Genomic DNA, 16,096 nt, shown 5'->3' with positions numbered 1-16,096 from the left:
TCAGGCGTCAGTCTGAGCAGTTTTATGTCTTTTCCTGGGACAAGTAAACAAGCTAAAATGAGCATAATGAACAGCAAAGAATGACTCCACTGCTGAAACTGCCCTTCCCGACATGAATGTCGTCACAAAAGAAAATAGTGTGTTTCTAAGCTTTGGATGGAAATCAAATTTTTTCCCCTACCCCTTGCATTTTAATCATGGACATCTACGTACACACTCAGAAAAACCAAATAAACACTGGACAACAAAAACACACGCTGCCCTGGCTCCTCACCAGTGCCTTGGTGTGAGAACGCTCTCAAAACTTGTACGGGTAACAAAAGCGCTGACCACAAATTCCCGAGAGTGTCCAGTCGTCGGTCACTGCCTCGGGTCCAAAACCAAAACCACGAAACATGCAAAACCACAGAAAATGCAGCAAAGGAGTCCATTTCCTTCACGGCTGACACACACCACACGATACTGATACTGCACACATATACACACAACCTAACCTGACCTGCCAGATGGTTTGTTACATAGAACCATCTGGGAAGTTGTCCATGGAAAGTCTTTGGAAAAGGGCTGGAACTTAGAAAAAAAATACCTGGCAGGTGATTTGATGAACTCTATCACCGTCTATCGCAGGGAAACTTCAACCGCTCAGATTCACAAACCATACGACATAGCAGGAGAGTTAAAGTCTTGCTGATGCCAGTCAGGTGCATAACTTGAACTTGTCTTGTGATCTCGTGTGATCTGACAATCCAGCTGCCTCACATGGTAACACACTACTGTCCTACAATAAAAAGGAAAAGCTCCCCCTCTGTGTCTTCATCCACACGTACAGACACAAAAATTAATTGACGGTGCAGAGCCAAAGAGGAGGAGACAGAGAGCCTTTGTGAAGACAAAGACTGCCATCGTATGAACACATTTAGACCAAATTTAATCATCATAATGATCTTCATCAATCACAGTTGAGGTAAATATGAGTTTGTGTTGGGGATGAATCACGACTGATAAATTGAATCCATTTAATTGGGCAGGCGTCCTGAAGATGAGCAATGAGCTGAAGACGTTCTCCAGATTTGATTTCCCATTAGTGAAGAGGGGCAAGTCACAGACACCACGCCATCCCCTGTGATTGATATGATGTTTATTCATACGAGGAGCAATAGGCTAAAATGCTTTATCTGTTCAGGAAAAAGAAATAAGGTGTGGAAATCGATTGAATTCGTTCTAAATAACTTTTAAAACAACCATGTTGTGATTGGAATCCTTTTAATGGCGTACGTGTTAAAATGGTAAACATCCTCTGTTGAAATGAAAATCTTAATTTGCTCTTGTGATATATGAAGCTCTCTCCGCACTCCTTTTCCATCCCGCGCCCCCCTCTTTCTGCGTGTGTGTGCGAGTATGGTTTCCTGTGTGGCATAGTCTCCAGGTTGTGCTCTGGGAGAAAATTTATGACGGAGGATGTTTGGTCTTCCTCTAGCTCCAGGGCAGGAAAAGTTGTGAAATATGTGTATGCAATAAAAGAGACCAGCATGTTGTGTTTAAACAGCACAAATAGAAACATACGCACACTCTGTAGGCACACACACACACACACACACACACATGCCTGTGCGAGTCTTAGTTGTGAACCACAACCTTGAGGACAAAGACTGATTGACTCAGATGTGTGATGAGGGAGAGAGAGGAAACTATACAGAGAGAGAGGCACTGGGAGATTGAATCTGTGTAATTCTTGGCGCTGTATTCGCACCCTGTTACATTCCTTCCATGGAAGAATGCATAGAGTATAAAAGTCATTAACTGTAGAGGTTGTCCAACAACAGCCTAGCCCATTTACTATGGTATAATTTACTGCCTTTTTAATTATCTAGCTGCATTAAAATACACCATTTTGACCAAAATTGGGACTGGTGTGTTTGAGTGTGGTTTTTTAGCTATGTCTGAAAGTATTATAGAGCAAAATAGCTTTTTTTTCCATTGGTCAGAAACACATACCTCTTTTAGGTGTGAGGTTTGGGGTTCTTTTTCCTGCCATCTGTGTTTTGCCAGATTGACGAACAGTTGGAGACAGAAATTGCTGAGTAACACTGACAAGATATGACGAAATGGCAGTTTTGTGAGTGTGTGCACAAACGGGCCGGTGTGCTTGTGTATTTTCACTTGTGAGTGTGAATTCATCGGTTTTAATGTGGCCCGATGTGCGAAAGTGAGAAAAGTATATGTGTGCGCTAACATTTATCACCCTGCTGCCCAAACTCTGACGAGGTAATGCTTCCACACTGGACGCATTGTTTCTTTCCGTAATAAGCCAACTGGACGAGCTCCAGTGAAAACAGCATAAAGGACACGATGGTAATCTATTTACCCATTTTCACATTCTTGAAGCAGGAGAGCTCACTTCAGTGTACTGCTGTGGGGGAAGCCATTAAGAACTTTCTCCAAGCTGATGGCAAAACCACATTTTCAATTTAAGAGCTGCAGTTCTTAGGGTGCTACTTTCTAACAGTTATTGATCAAACCGCTGATCATACTGAAGAACGCTGACCTGCACTGAAACACAACATTTGTGGGTGAATGGACAAAAATGTGAGCCCAGGAAAGCTGGTGAAATCCTTTAATGGGACATTTGGAACCACTATTAAATCCCAGTTCACCCCACCTCCCTCTCCCCACATGGCTGATATCTCCACACTGTGGCATACAGTAAAATTATGGCCTAATTAAGTCGGGGGGTGAGGGGGGTTGCTGGTGGTTAGGTTTCAGGTCCTAACTGCTGCTGCTGCTCTTGGCATGATGCTATCTGCTCAGGCTCAGGGGAACATAGGGGACCAACATCTAGCCTTCACCCCCCCACCCTCTTAGAAGCTATGAGTGCAGACAGTTTGGTGCCACGAGGTCCGGAACCAGTAATGGACCGAGTGGTGGTTAATGAGCTCCCTAACGCACAAGTGGGAGCATGTGGTGTGGGCCACATCCCCCTGCCTCTTCTGCAGAGCTCATTGAGGTACACTTATTCACACAGGGGGCTTCGACAGCCACTGAAGATCAGCTTGGGTTCATTTTCAGTTGTTGAAGGACTTGGTGCTCAAACTTGCCAAGATGTGCAATCACTTTTTGGAAAAAGCAGCGGTATATTTGTTGCAAAATTATAATTTCAGCTATATTTTTCACTGCACGACATGAAGAGGATGTGGCAGCTGTGGCTCAGAAGGTAGAGAGGGTCATCCAGTGATCGTAGGGTCGGCACTTCAATCCCAACCTCCTCCTGTCCATGTGTTAAAGTGTCCTCCACCAAAGACCCTGAAACCCAAACTGGTCTTGATGGTCAGGCCAGCACCATGTGTGATGGCTTGCTGCTATTGGTGTGTGAATGGGTGAATGAGCGGTAAAAATCCTGTAAATATACAAAATATATGAACATAAAGAAATGTAGCCACGGACCACTTAAGATTATCTATCAAACAGTGTAGCTAGTACTATGATATCTTCTTGCTTGGACTTTCTGTTTTTCTTTTCTTGTCATTGCTGCTGAAAAAAAATGAATGAAATCCTACTCACCAGAGGATGTTCTTAGCAAATTGGATAATATCAAACTTTCATGAAAAGGGTATAGTAACGACAGCTGTATTACGTAAATTGGTCCTAGAGATGCAAAATTGACATTTATTTATATGAAAATGTTGTGCATCATTAGAGGAGAAAAATAATTCGCCTGCCAAAAGCGAAGGAAAAAGTCCACCATCCTCTGCTGCTCGGCACCTCTCAGGTCTGTGGTTTTTTAGTGCAAACATAAACTTAGTTACAAAGGGATGTGGACGTCACGTAAGCGTGTGAGCCATTTGTTGTATCTCTGACACCCACAACAAACCTATTCCTTCATCATATCCCCTCCTCAGTGGATGTTTTCCACAACCCCAAACACATCAGTTCATCTCTGACATAGTCATGAGGAATTACAAACCGTTCCCGTGTTTGGGGTTTCGCTGGGCCGCGTTGGTGGGAACACCACATGCAGTGTGTTTGGAGATGAAGGGCTGATGAGAGCCAAGCTGCTGTCAGAAACAGACTGCACGCACAACTAACAATGCAGCCACCATTGGCCATATGGTGGCACTTTGTTGAACTCTTTGTCAGCATTACATTGTTTAATTTAATATATGCCTGCTTAAGAAAGGAACATATTTATGTTTACTCCCCTAATGGAATTTGGATTTGTGCAATGGATAAATATTTACAGGCCAGATGAGAAGACATTCATCAGGTTTATGATGGCTTCTCAGGATGAGGAGGGTTGCATCAGAATAGTTAGTGCCATTTCTTAAACAAAATAGTTTATGAAATAGAGTTTATCATAGAAGAACTTGTCAGTGTTTCTGCTTCACTGTTTATTTTTGAGTGACATCATTGTGTCTTCATTGCTTTGGCGGGATCATCACCCAAAGTGCTGCCATACAGTATATACTGACACACTTCTGGACATGCACCAACGCAATTCAAATGGAATGCACATCTCATTTTATTTGACGATGAACCTAGTACACTTTGTACGGATGCTGTCTGAAACAGGAACACGCCATCAGGTGGAGGTCCATGAAACCTGAAGCAGCAATATAGTATTAGGTAAGTTTTAGGTTACCAAGTGGATGATTGTCCGCTCAACTGACAGAGAGCTGATTCATTGAAAGAGTAAAAGGTGATCAATGGTCCATTGCATCAGATAAGCACCTGACTGGGTGGCTGGATGGATCTCATCTCAGGAGCTGAGGGTAAACAATGCAGTCCTAGAGTCACCCAAAAGCACATGAAAATTAAGGGACAATCAGAGCTTTTCAGAGCAGGCAGCGTGGTGAGTGGGCAGGTTGGTCGGGGGTGAGGAGGCCAGCAGAGGCAATAAAGGCTCTGTGATTAACATGAAAATAACTTGGTTGATGGATTTGGTGACAGTGATGTAGTCAATGTGTGTGTTTCTATGTATGTGCGGTGAGGATGTCGGAGCAGTAGTAGCGCTAGGTTTGCGTTACACAGGGAAACAGACACTGTTTGGCATTATTGTTGATGGATGATGCTTTAATGGATAGAAGATGGGTTAGAGATAGAAGTCCAGATGGAGAAAGCAAGGGATGAAGGATGAGGAGGAGGAGTGTGGAAGAAAGACACCATTTTCCCTGCTCAAAGCTGTAATGTCTCTCTCTCAAACCATGATCTCACGAGCGTGAGCAGGAACACCTGTTTAGAGCTGGCATATTGATGTGTAGCTCCAGAAAGAGAAGACAAGAAGAGTTGAGCTGAACATGTGCTAAGCTGGATGCTGTTCAACAATAAAGCTCAGCGGTGTAAAATCACATTAAAATGGCATGAATTAAACACGTGAATGTGACTGAGCTGACACAAGAAGTTAAGAACGTGCAATAAAATCAAATGAACATGTTTGGGTCAAAGAGTAAACTGAAAGAAAGAGAAGGGGAGAGAAAAGAGAGAGGCTGTCTTCTGTCACAGGCATCACTTCTGCATATTGAAGTGTAACCCTTCCACCGCAGGCTTGTGATCTGAGGAACACTTTATGCAGTACTCAATAATAAACCCCTTTAAACTTCAATATGACCTCATAAACAGCACGAATACAGTTTTGGCAAAGACTGTTGGGGAGATGTGGGTTTTTATCCTGTATGGATTGGCTGCAGCTGTGGTGGCTGACTGACACTGGGAGCAGGTGTAGGTGAGCCGAAATTGGAGGAAAACGCCCAGTCCAGACACACACACACACAAAGACAAAGACAAGGAGAGACTGACATGACACAGAGGGATAGGGGAACATAGGGAAAACACAGGGAAAGGGTAGTTACAGCAGTACCTCCTTGTTTGAAAACAGCTTGTTCTGCATCTGTACAAATCCCTCCCACCACATATGGCAGATAGCATCCTCAGTACTGAGAGCGACCACTGAGCTGACCACTCAAAATGTATCTCTTGGCTATCAAATACTCACCACCTCTAGGCTTCTAAGGTAGCTTGAAAGGGCTTGTTGCTGCTGGGGACATCCTGATAGCTGCATGATTAAATAAATACCACATAACTGCAGGCCGGGGACCTGTGTTGCATGTTAGAAGAGCACAGAGATGTCATTATCTGTATCTGTATCTGTATCTGTATCTGTTCACCAACAAAATTATCTCTCTGAATCTATGTTTGGATAGAAGACCAGAAGTATGATTCATTCCGGAGGTCAAATTAAATCGGACAAATGCTGTGTTTTCTAACTAAATGTTCATGGGCAATGCAACTACTGTGCCTTCAAAGCTTCATGTTGATTAGCATAATATTAGCATATAACTAATTCTGAAATATATTTCCACATTTCCCCATACATTACTTAATTTTTAAATGAAAAATCAACAGCCTTCCTCTGTATATCCTCACTACAATTGAGAAAAGAGGACAAAACTCAAATACAAATGAACACAACACAACAATAAATAAAAAGAGCTACAGACACCGGGTGCAGCAAGCAACATCCGGCGACAGAAATGAGAGAACTGCCACTAGAAGTCCCTGCTGGAGGAGAAACAAAAATGGCTGTATAGAATTATACACGTGGCAATACATCCACGAGATCTTCCCAAAGTACCCCTGCAGCATAATCCACAATGCTGATTCTTACACTTAGGAATACATTCTTAATATGCTACTTCAGAGGCGCTATGAGGAGACAATGGCACAACATTAAAGCAGTTTAGCTGTGGAGAAACAAGTTGACGTTCAGCACATTTAGAGAAAGATAATTCCTTTAATCATATGATCTTTTGTCATTTATCTTTATGAGTGCACGTAAAGAAATCTGTGCCGTGTTTAAGTGTCTGGGTTTGCAGTGTTTGTATTTATGTTCCCGTCCTTGTATATGTCTGTGGTAAAGTGATGTATGTAATATATTTTCATAGTTATGCACTTACTCCACTTTTTATGTTTTCATTTCAGCTTTGACCTCGCCGTGCCCATTACCTCATGCTGTGAGATCACACACGTCACACAAACTCTGTATTTAAAGTGTCTACCCCTAAAATGCTAACACCTGCGCTGCAGCCATTGCCACCCATCTGCTGTATAAAATTAGCCCTTGTCTTATGCATAATAAGGATGAGTTCATGATTTTAAAAAAAATTGTGCCCAGTTCCTGTTGTATTTGGATCGGCCAAGAGCTCCGTCACCAGTTTCATTGCAAGGTGTTGGCAGGGTGTTTGTGTGCACACCGCCCTGGGCTGGCCAGAAGACAGTAGTGTGTGTCATGGTGTGGCCTCACTTTGCATTCCTTTGTATTATGTCCTTTTGGGCCTAAGGCAAACATCACTGCGCTCAGTGACACACAAAAGCACAATAACACGTTTCAGAGCATCCCAGCTTGTGTTTTTCAGGGGAACTTGAAATTTTGTGGCCTAATGTGAGAATAAAATCACTGAAACTAGGCTGTTGGCCATGTGGGAGGAGTGAGAAGTGCAATAAGTTCTTAGGTAGATGAAGACGAAGAGGTCTAGTTGCCTGTGAACACAGAAACCTGATCTTTAATCTTGATAAAGGGGTGACGGCTGGATTGAGTTAAGTTAAACCAACAATGGCCTGATTGGAGGAAAGGTTTGTTCACCTCACAACTTCACCGCCTTCAGATGTTCCTGTAAAACCTGCATATATCCCTCCCGTGCAGCTTCAACGAATGCCCTTTCACTCTCAGTAATGTTTTTGTTTTGTCTCCTAGAGGGAAGCGTCTCCGTGCCTCTTGTAGCACTGACCAGAGCCCTGATGTTTCCAGTTAACCCACACTGGAAGTCTCTCATTTTACAAACAGCAGTTTTCCCTAGGAGCTTTGGTATACCAAGAAGAGAGCCTATCCACATGAAGGCTGATGCTGGCAAAAGAAACTTTTACTGATCCCACAAAACACACGCACTCTCTCCCACATACAGGACTTATGTGATTTACGCCCGCCTGCGTTGTCAAGATGCTCCAAACCAGCTGCACTAATTGATAACAGTGAAGTTTATGAGTGTGGATCATCACTCATACTTCTGCAAGCGGTTTAGCAACTCTCAACAGGGTTGTGTGCTTGAACACACTGCTCTGCATGTTTTCTCATTATTTAATATTATTGGATTTTGTTTTGTCTCATTTTGGAATCCATTTTCTTCAAGGCCTCTTCTCTGAGGTCAGAAAGCCCCTTCCCAGCACTGTGCAACTTAAAGTTGACAGTACATCTGTAACTCACCAAATCCTGTGATACCGTTGTGTGATCACAGAGCAGGTGATGCAAGTAGCTTATGAAGCCAACAAGGCCAACAAGTGGAAAATGGAGCTTAGAGAAGACGGCCAAGGACATTTGTTTAAGTCTGTGCCTTTGCAGCACAGTGATGGATGTGGTTAGTCTCAGCTGTGCTGCAGTGTCCTGGACTGCACCGGTAGATATCACTATTTGAACAGTATAGTCTTGTTGATACGCAACTGCTATAGCATGTGACAGAAAGTAGCAGAATTAGTCTTGAACATGCTAGGCAGACAGAGTGTCTGCAGAGCAGTAGCCAAAAGGTGCTTATGTGTCCACAACCGCATACTTCTGACACCGGACATCGAGATACAATGCACCGCATTCAACAGTCACGCTTCTGCCAAGTGCTCTTGATGAAAGGCGTGTCCCTCTGCATGAGTCAAAGGTACCTGGCTGATGATAATAACAGACAAGAGGAGGTGAAGAGAGATGGGAAGGGAGAAAAGTAGAGAGCTAGAGGGACAGAAAAACATTTTTACTAGCCTGCACAGTAGATCACTCTCACCCGGGGGTGCAGTCAGGAAAGGTTGGGCTGCTTTATTGACTGCTTGGCAGCTGGCTGTGAGGGGAGGGGAGGGGAGGGATGGAAGATCAGATCGTCCTTTCACCTGAAACAGTTATAATCCAGCAAGAGTTACTGCCCCTGTCGGCCATGTAAGCACAAGTGGCAGGTGAATTTCAACTAGAGTGATTACTGTGACTCAGAGATTGGACGTTGCAGAACTAGGTCATTCATGTAAGCATGCAATGTAAATCCACTTGTTGAAACATCAAACTGGTTTGAAAAAGAGAGTCCTTCACAGTAAATATATTGTTGCCTTTATGGTTTTTTTCATGGTTGAGTTACAAGCGGTGCAGAAAACTTTTCTTGCTTGTACATTTTTGGAAGCTCCAACATGTAACATTATGTAAAATGAACAGTAAGTAATAATACACACTAAAATGAAAAATATAATATTTGCCTCTGAAATGTCGTGGATTCGAAGCAGAAAATAACATGAAATGGAATTACTCAAATAAAGCACAGCTACTTCAACAGACTCTCCACCACCGTTTGCAAGAACCATCTAAAGCAAGTTTCAAGTGTGTGCGCATGTATTTTCATGGTGATTATGAACTAATAGCTGGAAATGGTCAGCAGTAATGTAAAAAATATTTTAGAGTTTATGGTTTAAGGTTTTAACCGAGCCATCGTGGTCATGCGACTGTCTGAAAGTGCAGTTGCATATTTTGTCTGTCTGTCTAACATCTGTCATAATGTTAACACTGAGATAAGCTGTCATTGAAAAGCAGAGTTCAATGCACTTTCACCCTGCTGCAGCCTGCTTTCAACGTCATTTCATAAGAGCTGCATTTGTTAAACTTACAAGAACACTTACTTTAATGCCATTTTATTGCTTTTTCCTCTCACATCACGTCACAGCTTTCATATTGTTTCTCAACAAGTAGGCACATGATGGCTTGACTCCTCATCAGTAACGGCAGTACTAATAAAAAACAAGCATATTCTTTCTTTTAAATGCTGGAAAACTAATAAAATGGGGAACCTATAGCCTAGTTTTGATGAATTGGGACATTTTTACAGCTGCAGCTCAAAGATGAAGGTGTTTCAAAACTAGAGGATTTATTTGTGACAGTGAAGTAGCTTCTTCAGCCCCTGGGTAGAGACGAGGATTAGACAAGGAGTCAGTCTGAAGCGTTCAGCTCCACACCTGCTCTCTGCTGCATCTGGAGGGAAGCTCTGTTACTCAACTCCTTAGAACACCCTTGTTAACACAGAGAGAGAGAGAGAGAGAGAGCAGACTGAGGTGTTCCAACTTGTTGGGGGACAAACAGAAAAGATTAACACTGAATAGTTGCTGCACACATCCACTGCAGGCTGGGATAATAACCCTGCCAGGCTGGGGCACTGCTAAAAAAAGAACAACTTGAGTGAAGCTCCTCCAAGTGGTTTATTTATTGTCTTTAATTCTGCCCTGCAGCGAGTGTGTCTTCCTGAGAGTGGAGCCCTGTCTCTCTCTGTCTCTCTCTGCTGTTCGGGACCTGCCAAAAAGTCCTAGAGCCGAGACAATCTGAAAAGCCCGCCAGGCTCGCCAGCACCCAGGCATAATGACAACACCCATTGATGGCATGAAGTCATCCTGCAAGACTCCACATGCAGCCTCACCAGCAAACACTCACCGAGAGAGGAGCAATACTTTCTCTTTCCCACTGATTAAAAGTGCTCGAGGGGAAGAGAGACACTCCATGGAAGACTTGTCATTGTGTTGAACTGTCACTGAAGTGTTTGCTATGTTAAAGGGTCCCTTCAGACAAATCCTGAAAACATATTTTCCCACTTATGTCGGTATTTTCTTACTCAACATTTTAAATTCAGTTATCAAAATGGTAAAAAGAGTTACATGAGAGGATTGACACCGCTCTCATGTCTGTATGCTGAATATATAGCAGCAGCTGGTTAGCTAAGCCTAGCATAAAGACTGGAAACAGGGGGAAACCTATGTGGCATCCCAATCAGATTAATGCGAATACAAACACAAAAACACAAATACAAATGTGATTTCTCCCAGGGAATGTTCATATGTATGCTATGCACACGTACCATACATTTATCCACTCTACTGGACCTTGGACATGGCCAAGTTGCTTTAGTAATTTGCAGACAATGGTGTGTCAAAGGGCTGCCATTGTGTTTCTCTCAAGCTAACTTGACTTTATATCAAACACACCACAGAATGATCTGCAATGCTCCATCAAATAACACAACATAACTAGCTGCAGAGCTGTTACTGTACCACTTCAAAGAAAGATTTTTTTCATCTCTCCCTTCACACACTTCCTGTTGTTGTTAAAAGAGGAGACAAATGATTGATGAGGAGAAGAAACTGACAATTATTAATGGGAAATTTTCCGCTATCAGTGGAATCCAATTTCTGTTGCAACCACAGCCGATGGCAAGTTCCCAGATTTACAGGGGCTGATAATCTGGCAAACCTTAAAAGCAATTTGATTCTGTATGTTTACTAAAATAGAGAAGGAGACAATCTTGAGGAAATAGGGTGTGATGCCAGTGTGTGTGTGACAGCGTGTTGATCAGCATGGACGGATTACCTCTGTGGTTCTGTTTGGGTCACATGGGCCAACCGGTGATTGCTTTATGGCCAGGTGATGACAGTTATTCTGGTCTGTAGAGTCACAGGGGAAAAATACATAAAACACAAGGCTACACACACATTGAGATACCCTATAAGCTCACAACCATCCGCATTGACAAAAAGTTTCCACTCAAAGAAACACATTTCACACCAATCTAGCACCCTGAGATTGTGAGAGACAGATACAATGAGTCTGAGGCAGAGGGTAAGAGGTAGAGAGGACAGAGAATGGGTGAAAAACAGAGAGAGACAGAATCTTTGATTTTCAATGTCCTTTAATTAACGAGGTCACAAACACAAACTGCACACAGGCTTGCACACACACTTCCATTACACTCACCCAACTGCAGCCCCTCACTGCAATAACAGAAGAGAGAAACCCCAGCAGGCCGAGTCTGCAGACATAACAGAAACAGTATATATCAATACACAAACATGACAATATACTGGACCCACCAGTGAAAGTCTGATTCAGCTGAAGCTCCACACCAGTGGCTGGGTGGAGATTTGAGCCCATTTCCTTGGTGGTGCAAAGGTGTTCCTTTGTAGTCAGCGGCTGAAATTCCCTGTATCTGTAAATCTTAATCCGATTATGCAATCAATAAACAAATATTGACAAGGATCATGCATCATTTGAAGTTTCTTTGACATGAAAAAAGTTGCTGTCCTGCATTGTTGAATGAACCAAAGGTGAGAATGCAGAACGATGTGGAGAAGTCCTGACATCAGTGTAACGTTAAACTTACCGGGATGCTTTAAAATGTGTGGTGATGATTCATTTTTTATGGCTTAAAATATGAAAAAACACCAATAATTTATATACAATCAAAGATTTAAATGCAACCTGTAATAATAAGCATTTTCATTACAACAACACCAGAAAACCATGTACAGACCACTAACACTACTACTGAGAGGTGACATGGTTACATCAATCAAACACATGATCACCAGTCTCAGTTAATTCACAGCCTGACCCCACATTTGAGTCCACTTTAGGTAGAAAAATGTCTGTTGTCCTGCACTGATGTTTTGGGTGGAGACAGCGTATAGAAAAACTGAGACAGAGACAGAAAGGAAGGGAGATGGACAAATGGCATGTCTGGCATGTATAATGTTTCTGTGGACTGCCTCAGCCAAATCAGTGATGAGAAATCTCGCTCTGCTCAGCCACAAAGGGAGCTAAAGTTACCCTGTGACTAATGCACTGTCCCTCATGTTTCCTACACCTTTCCCAACCTTCTTCACTTCCTCTCATCTCATCTGTTTTCCTGCTCATTTAATCTTCCCTTTTGCTTGGATCCTCGCCTCCGCCAATCTTCTATCTCTGTCTTGTGGAACTCTCTTCCTTATCTCTGTCCACCTTCTGGCTGGATTCAAGTCGACACGAAACTTTTACGTCATCGGCCACAACGCAGCACGCTTGCAGATGGAAGTAAGTGGAGCTTTGCACCTGGTTGGCAACAGGCGACTGTCAGGCTCTCAGGAGTCACAGAGGGGGGCGTTTTGGAGTTCAAAGGTGAATGAGATCTAGGCGCTGTGGGACAGAGTGATGAGGTGAATGGGAGTGCTGAAACAGACTCCAGACAGAATCAAGTATCAGTCCAAATCCCTGCGTGTTCAGATCCATCAACTCAAGAGTGTCTGGAGATGGCCAAAGCATTTAGAAATAGTAAATCTTGCTGATGTTCAGCAATCTCTCTTTTTCCGTTCTCTTAAATTTTGTCTATTTGACACACACATGCCTACAAACACATTCCCAACCATAGCCCACTACATAACTGTAAACTAACCTTTACCACAAGACTTTAAGGATGTTGCAGAATCCTGCTATACGCCTGACAAAAAGAACATTATTTGTGAATTAAACCAAGGCCATTGCTGGCATCACTTAACAGAAACATTCCCATTCTGAAGCTTTTTAAGCTCAAACTGTTTCTGATCAACACAGTAGCATGGGAACATACTGTACACACATGCACATTCGCTTTAGTTGAATAAGGCCCAGCACACAGATATCAGGAGAAATTTGATTCATCACACTGTCCTCGAGCTTTAATGTCAGTTCAGACTGCTAGTAAATCAGCTCCTTTGGACACAATGTGTAGGACTTTGAAACAAATCCCCTCATCTTCTTTAAACTGGTCCACATGGTGGGGTATCTGGACTTTAATACCCCTGATCCCTCTCCTTCTATTGGTGTGTTTTGCCAGTTGTATCCATTTTCACAAACTGAACCATTTTCTTCAAATACTAAAAGTGAAATTGATTGTACATTTTAAATTAACATGCATGTACTCGTAATCCCTCACCTTTACATAATCGACTCACTGCCTCTGTGTAAACTTACTACCAGAAAACTCCAAATTAATAAGTGATTCTGAGTCCAAACATCTTGTGATCTTGAATCAAGGTAAAACTCTGCTATTGGACCGAGATTTAATTCTCATGCAAACTTGTTTCAAGAGGTTTACCTTCCTGAGAATGAAAGGCAGCTCCAAGGCAGCAGCAGCTTGGTTGACAGCACACAGTTTCACATGGACACCTTTGAATGCACTGCTTTCATACGCCAAAAGTGTGCAGCTAATGTCTCATAATTGCTAGCATGTGTATGAATGTATTCAAGAATGGGGTTGTTTCTAGCAGCTCAAACACCATTTTATAAGCAGGACATTTGTGTAATCACTTTCAAGTCTACTTGAGACTGAAGTTCGACAGCCGAGGGACCTGAACCAAGAGGGCCCCTCACTGGCTAAGAAAGCAAGTTGCATGAACAACCAGAGAGAGTTAAGATAACCAAACCAGTGCCATCTTTTGAGTCACTTCACTTAATTTTGGAGATAACCTTATTTGCTTTGTTTCGCTGAGACAACTCTCATGCCTGTCCGTTAAATATGAAGCTGCAGCCAACAAGCACATTCAAAGCTCATGTTACGTTTTATTTTGTTTAATCTGTGTAAGAACCAAAGTGTAAAAACATCAGTTTATGATTTTAGGGGGGAAAACCTTAAGACTGTTTTTTTTAGTCTTTGTGCTAAGCTAACCTATCCGTCTCCTGGCCTTAGCTTCATAATTAATAGGCAAATGTGAGAGTATCAATCTGCTCATCTAACTCTCAGCAAGAGAGCAAATTTCCAAAATTCTTTCCAAAGTGTTCAAATATTCCTATTCCTATTTTATGCTTCCTGCTTACTACCCTACTTCCATCATTCCATCATCCAGAGAAGCACTTTATAAAAGCATACTTATAAGAGAAAAGAAATTTCCACAGAAGTGTCACTGTCACATATCCTTTTATGTTTCAAGGCATCCCAACAAATCTAGAAAATAAAAAAGGAAAATTATTTTTGTCAAGGCCAAATATCAGACAAAACATAATATGATAGAAGAGAACAGACTAGAATAATAGAATAACAAAACTGAAATAGTAAAATAAAACAATATCATATAAATTCTGTCCAGAAAACAGTTGATCATTGACTCAAAACGTCTTCAGACCCTCCACAGTGACACATTTCTTTTCTTCTATTGTTTTCATTTCTGTACATGTCTGTTTCTACAGCCAGAGTGAGCAGTAAATCCTGGCTGGCAGAGACTCTGTCAGTTCAGCTAGTGTGGATCTGTGGATAATTATCTGTGTCTGTGCATAAGGAAGACGTCTCAGAGCTGCGAAGGACTGAGGTGATACAGGCCAAAACAGACAGACCAACCTAATAAAATCCCTCATAACATTATGTTTATAATGTGTGAAGGGTACAAATCCACTTTTCTTGCCTAGTCCTGATGTTAAACCAATAAAGGTGAGTGGAAGGCTCAGAGCTTGAATGGACATGTTGACCGTCAGCTGCCAAGAATAATGATGTTAAACATTTTCCAGGTTGATGTGATGAAACGCAGCACTTCTTGTATCAAATGGGATGTGGAATACCACAGCCACCAGGTGAAAAGGCCACATACCGAGCTAATTGTCAAGAGACAGTGCCTGAGTGTGCACGTCTCTGTTTGTGCGTTCCCATGCAGGTGCGTGGTGGTGCGGTCGTTTGCAGAAACCAATGGCGTAACTTGATAATGAGTGTATGTGTGAGGTGTGTAGTGTTGGGTTGCCCCGTTGTCTTGGGAAAGCGTCACGTTTCAATCTTCTCCAGGAATCCGAGAGTTCAGCTCAGTGAGCACGTGGACAGTTAGCCGGGAGGGAAAGCCTGCGATTGGCTTGGAGAGTGAAAAGCAACTCTACAGCAGCAGCTTGGGTGACAGTGTACAGTTCTCCCTTGACACAGTTGAATACACTGCTTCTATGCACTGACAGTGTATTGTTAATGTCTCATAATTGCTAGCATGTGTATGCATGTATTCAAGAGTGGGGTTTTCCAGTTGTTACAGTATCTTAAACACCAATTTACAAGCAGGGTGAAGGCAGGTGTTCTGTGAATGTGTCTTTGCTTGTGTTTATGAACACGCATCTATGCATCTGGGTCTATGCATGTCACTGTAACCTCCTCTGTGCGACTGGAGTAGGTTTAAGCTGCCGTGCCGGTCCTCAGGTGAGCCACCGAGGCAGTATGGGTAAGACGATCCACCTGAGAACTGCCCAGGGAATTGTGGGCCATTGTTCTGAGGAGAAAGGCAGGGCCCT

Source organism: Chaetodon auriga, chromosome 11 (genome assembly GCF_051107435.1).
Source record: "Chaetodon auriga isolate fChaAug3 chromosome 11, fChaAug3.hap1, whole genome shotgun sequence".
Lineage (NCBI taxonomy): Eukaryota > Metazoa > Chordata > Actinopteri > Chaetodontiformes > Chaetodontidae > Chaetodon > Chaetodon auriga.
This window is presented reverse-complemented; position numbering follows the sequence as displayed.